Genomic DNA, 6,000 nt, shown 5'->3' with positions numbered 1-6,000 from the left:
TGTTGAAGCATTAATATGCAATATGTCAAGGCATAAAGATGAGCATAACAAATGAGGGGAGTTACAGTGTCTAACTTGCCTTTGAAGCAGCCTGTCCACAGCTGCACAGCTGTGGAAGCATTCTGTAGTGTGAAGCTTTGTCAAGTTTCTTGGACAATTTTGTTGCTCCATACCGAAATGCCATGTGCAAACATAGGTTAGAAGGCCTGAAAAAGGCTTTGTTGGTGCTCTCTGCAGTTGGTTCTATGACTTATCTTTTTGGACTGATACGTTACACACACCTATGTATATATTTAACTGTACTAGATATACTTCTTAGATAACAGCCACATTGTCTGTAGAGATAAAACACACAAGACTTGAAGCACAGAGCTACTTTCTCTGAAAGTAAATCAATCACTATGTTGAAGATCTATACAGATATTTTCCATGGTAAAATTTAAAATAGCTTCAGAAATAAAATGAGAGGTTATGCATTCTTTCTATTGATTTCTGTATTGCCTTTAGACCACTGCATACCCAAAGGCACGCAGTGAACATAGGAGCTTGGCATGCTTTGAAGATTATGCCAAATTCTGCTTGCTTTATGCAAGAAGGTGAAATCAATGATATTGCTCCTGTACAAAAGACACAGAAAAATTATTCCAAAGTTACTCATTTCCTTGGCAAATTGTCCTTATAAAGCATGCTGCCAGTTCTGCAAGCTTTTAAGCAGTGGATTTAATTAGGCTGTTTATATAAGCAGAAGCATGTACTTGTTCAAATGCTGCCCAGTTCAAATTCTATGCCACAGCTGAAGTTTTTGTATGAAGGCATGCTTTAAGGAAGTAAAACACTCCTTACTGAAAGCCCTCTCCCGCTGCTGTGGCAGTAATGGTGTGGGTGAGGGCCACACAACTGGGGGCTTTAAAATTGTATTTCCATACAGTACCTTTCTTCTTCCTTGTGAGATTGATGAGCAAAGATAAGGCGACAAGAAGCACCAGCCTTACTGGTTTTAATGGACTCAGGATATCCACAGTGCTTTACATGTTGTATATGTTGCATATACAGCTATCTGACATGGAGTAGGCTGCTCTTAACTCTTCTTCTAATTCAGGGGTAGCAGAAACATTAATCACTCAAAAAACATCATCTGAGGTATTTGGTACATGGTTAGCATCAGTCCCTATATATTGAAAAAAAGAATAATTTTGGTTCTCAGCAAGAAATGATAAAAATCATGATGGAAAAAAGACAAGACAGATAGTAGCAAACAGACCAAAAAGATAGAGAAAAAACCACTCCTTTCTGTACATAGTCTAAGTCTGTTCTGACTCTTGTACCCAAATCAGAGTCTGCTGTGGACAACATTACATAGGTAAACAGAACTAGAACTTCATACTAACAAGAAATTCCTCTCACATTCCTAAATAGCTTTTGAATGAACCTAAAATGTGAAATGGGAGCAGTGGAATCCCACTGATTCATGTAAATTGAGTTTCCTCATGTTTAACTTCATGGAAATACCAGGAAAGTCCCTGCAAATAATTTTTAGCCATTATCATTTCAGGAGTAGTATGCTCAGAGTCCATCTGCTGGGTAAGGATTAAATAACTCATGCTAATACAGTGTTAACAGCCCGTAACTCTACAATGTCTGTGAAACTGGCTCTGCATGGAGTTCATAAAGAGCGTGCTGCATTGGTTTAGCACAGTAAGAATTTGGTGGCTGGGGGGCTTCTGTGAAAAGAAGATGCAATGCCAGTTGGCTCCAGGATGGTCCAACCTGTGGCCAAGGTCAAGCCCATCAGCAATGTTGGCAGTGCCTCTGGAACAATGTACTTAGGAAGGGGGAAAAAGCGTGTGCAGCAGCAGTCACAGCCAGAGAACAGAGTGAGTGAGTACACATGACAGCAAGAGCCCTGCAGACACCGAGGTCAGTGAGCAGGAGGGGCGGGAGGTGCTCCTGGGGCTGGAGCTGGCATTCCCCTGCAGCCCCTGGTGCAGACCAAGGCGAAGCAGCTGTGTCCCTGCAGCCCGTGTGGTTCCACAGCAGAGCAGAGATCCACCTGCAGCACATGGAGGAGCCCCCTCTGGAGAAGATAAACGTGCCTGAAGGAGACCGTGACCCTGTGGGAAACCTGTGCTGGAGCCGGCTCTTGGCAGGACCCGTGATGAGAGGAGCCCAGACGGGAGCAGCTTTGCTGGCAGGACTTGTGACCCCACAGGAGACCCACTGCAGAGCACCCTGATCCTGAAGGATGGTACGCTGTGGAAGGGATTCATGCTGGAGTAATTTGTGAAGTCTGTGAGAAAAACTCATGTTGGAGAAGTTTGTGGAGGGCTGTGTCCCATAGGAGGGATCCCACACTGGAGCTAGGGAAGAGTGTGAGCAGTAAAGCTTGAACGGAACCTATTCTCTACCCCTCTGCACCATGGGCAAGGGGCCAAGAAAACCAAGAGACCAGTCTGGAAAGAAGGGAAGGGTGTGGGGAAGGTATTTTAAGATTTGGGTTTGTTTTCTCATTATCTTAATCTGATCTTATTTATAATAAATTCAGCTACTTTCTGGACTTGGATCCTGTTTTACCCAGGATGGTAACAGGTGAGTGGTCCCTCCCTGTCCTTATCCTTACAAGCCCTTTGTTATATTTTCTCTCCCCTGTCCATCTGAGGATGGGATGGGTAGAGCAGCTTTGGTGGGTACCTGGCATCTAACCAGTGTCAACCCACCTCACACAGGTAGAGGTCCAATATGCAATGTTCATATAAAAACCATTAAGACAAAAAAAGGAGACCAGCATCTCACTGGATTTTCACCTTTTCCACCTGGCAGGAAAACTTCTTACTGTAGAGATCATGGACAAGAGGGGTATAGGTATACTCCCACCAAGTGCAGCACAACATCTCTTTTTGTTCTCTCTTTCTCCTTGTCTCCTCATTTTCTTGTAAGCAGTGGTGGTGATGTAGGAATCTCCTTCCCTTTCATCTTCTGCTGCTCTCAGTGTGGTTGAGCCCATTGCTTCTAAATTACCTTAACAAATATATATCTGGTGTAACTCATTATTTTCCAAGCCTCCGGCTGAATCCTCATTCCTACTCATTCTAATGGTTCTATTGAACATGCTCTGATACTGTGGGTGTTAAGATTTCAAACATCCTAACAAAAAGGCTGTCTGCTTTACAGGAGACAATACTTCACTATGAGAAGTCACTGATCACAGTCTAATTGACATCAGTGAGAGCTGCATTTCATGCTCTTCTCGATATCCTGTCTGTATTTTCCTCTTTTCCTCTGGTTATAGTTGTTAAATTGCCCCAGCCTCACCTTACCTTCTGAGGGCATATATTCGCAGAGTAATCATGGCACATAAGTGTGCTATTTTACACCAGCCAGCACTACAGCTCATACTTCTTAATTTCCTTATGTATATGGATACTGTCTTGGAGATTTATTTAAACTGTTCAGTTTATCTTAGTTTATTCCTAAGTTCAGATTGGAATGAACACAAAACAGTATTTCTTCACCTGTTTAATAACTTTTAAGATAGCTTTTCCACCTCTATTTAGCAGCTCTTAGCAATTTCTATATATTAAACAGTCCTCTAAATAAAACAAAAATAAATACATAAATAAAATAAACACAAAAGTTCTTAATTTTTTTTCTTGTTGCTAGAATTTGCAGAGCCCCATTACTTCCAAAAAGGTGGTTTTTTTAGGATTCAATGTGATTTTAATTTCAAATCTCTTCCAGATATTACATCTGGTCCAAGGCTATCCAGTTCAAGTGCTATTGCAGGTTTCTTTTGAGTCTTTAAACTTTTCTATTTCTCTAGTTATTTTCCTTCTTTGACATGGAGTCGAGGACATAGCAGAAGGAGAAATCCCTGAGAGACCATATGACTTAACTTTTGTGGGTTTAGTTACTGCATATCTGATAAATTACTTCACCTTTAGAAAAGTGAGTTTTAAATTAATGGAATTATATAAGAACAAAATTATGAAATCTGCTTCAAGCTTTACTGGATGTCTTGATCACAGACACAGCATTGTTTACTCTTTCCCCAGGTTTTGGGGGCTTTTTTTGCACTCCTTTTCTCCTGTATATTTGATGTTCTGCCCTGAAATGGATAAAAACCATGTGCCGACGTTTGCATGTTTGTTCTCTATTTTAAGTGTTTGTAGTTTGAAAAACTCATTGAAATGTGGTTTAGAAAATACTGAAAGAAATTGCAACTTGCATCTTAAAACAGAATTTCAAACAAATCTCTCTTAGGGCAATGGGAAGTACATCAAACAGCATGCTTTAAAGTATGATTCATCATTTGATGTAGCTGATGCATCATAACATGTTTCCCATCTGACAAAGGCGGGTAATGCACCCTTTACAGCTGTGTGTCAAGTGTTTTGTCACTGGAGCCACAGGTTCCCTCAATTTTGCATTTTGCACAGCAGCTAAAGCAAAGCAGTGCTGAGAAGCACACCTGTCACAGTTCTGCCCACCCGAGGCCTTGCTACATGGCTTTTCCTCTGAACACACATTAAAGGCATTGCAAAAGAAACTTCACAATTTCTAGAGTCTTCGTTTTTCCTTTTTTTTTTTGTACTGTTAGTCTGACATAAGTTAACATGTTTCATTTTCTCACACCTAACAAGCTTACAATGATTTAATTCCATATTTTGATGAAATTGTGAGAAGCTGGGAGCTTCCTACCTAATGTGTGGACATCTACAATATTATCAGAAAGTAATATGGGTAAAGATTTGATATGATCTTCCTCATCGTAACATATAAGAGCTTTACAATCCTCTTTCTCTTAGAGGGGAAATTTTCTTCCTTCATTCTCCAGAAGGAATAAAATATACAGCCAGAAATTTCCACAAACTAAGTAATTGTTTATCTAAGTCCCACTGAATGCACCTGAAATAAAGAAGAAATAGGCAATATTACACTGAAAAATTGACTGCAAAACAGGTAATTGGCCCTAAACATTTCTGCTCAAAGAAATTACTTTCTGAACATGCTGCAGTTCTAATTATGACTGCAATGAAGTCATAAGACCAGGCACAAATTAATATACTCTTTGCCTTTACTATTTCTATATTCAGTCCTGTGTTCCTCTTTAATCTGAACATAATGAGTCTTCTTTCCATCTCCAGCCTGCACTGCTGGAGACTATGATTAAACAATGAAAATCTGACATTTATCTATAGAGGGAAATTGTTTAAAAAACCACTTAGTACATGGATTTTTTTTTTCACTCATGCAGAATTAGTCCTTAATATTCCTTTATTCCATTTACTCTTCCTTCTATGCATTTTAATGCTCTTGCTCTCATTCCTGTGATCACTCATTTTGGACTTTATTTATCGGTTTGGACAATAGTGCAGGGTCCAGTGAGACCACTTGACTGCTTGTATTTCCACAAAGCATGTTTGGAGGAAAAATTACTGAGGAAACTACATGCATAATCAAATAATAGGGACCAAAAAATTTAAAATCTGGCATATTCTTAATATTAAAGGGAAATTCCTTCAGGGGCTGTGTTCAGGTAGGTAAGAATTCCTTCTTCGTTCGCTCTCAGTTCTCAGTACTATATCGGAGATCTCTTCCGCTGATACAGTGTAATATGTTACAGAATAACAATGCAAACTGCTACAAAGGTTACTATATATATTATGTAGCCTTTGAAATATTATCCAAGGGCATTACAGCCTGAAAGCCACGCTCTTCCCCTTGTGACACGGATAGACGCAGCTATGTGAGAAAAATGCAGGTTTGTTCATCCCCTGTCCTTAAAAGCACTTTTATTTTCATGGCTAGTTTGTGCTGAGTTGCCAAAAACCCTCCAAGAAACTGACTTCAGAATGTATCTCTGAGCGTCAGGAGAAAATCTGAAGCAAAGGATAGTGGCCTTCCCAAGGACAAAACACACAAATGGACAGATAAAAAATCCACAAGGCAACAGCAGTGCTGGCTCATGTGCAGGTGGGGTGGACAGCAACAGAACACTTAATA

This window comes from Melozone crissalis, unplaced genomic scaffold, assembly GCF_028551555.1.
Source record: "Melozone crissalis strain CALT ecotype California unplaced genomic scaffold, PUWL_Pcris_2 ptg000005l_1, whole genome shotgun sequence".
NCBI classification, from domain to species: domain Eukaryota; kingdom Metazoa; phylum Chordata; class Aves; order Passeriformes; family Passerellidae; genus Melozone; species Melozone crissalis.
The sequence above is the reverse complement of the archived record's forward strand: the minus strand, read 5'-3'. Positions refer to the sequence as shown.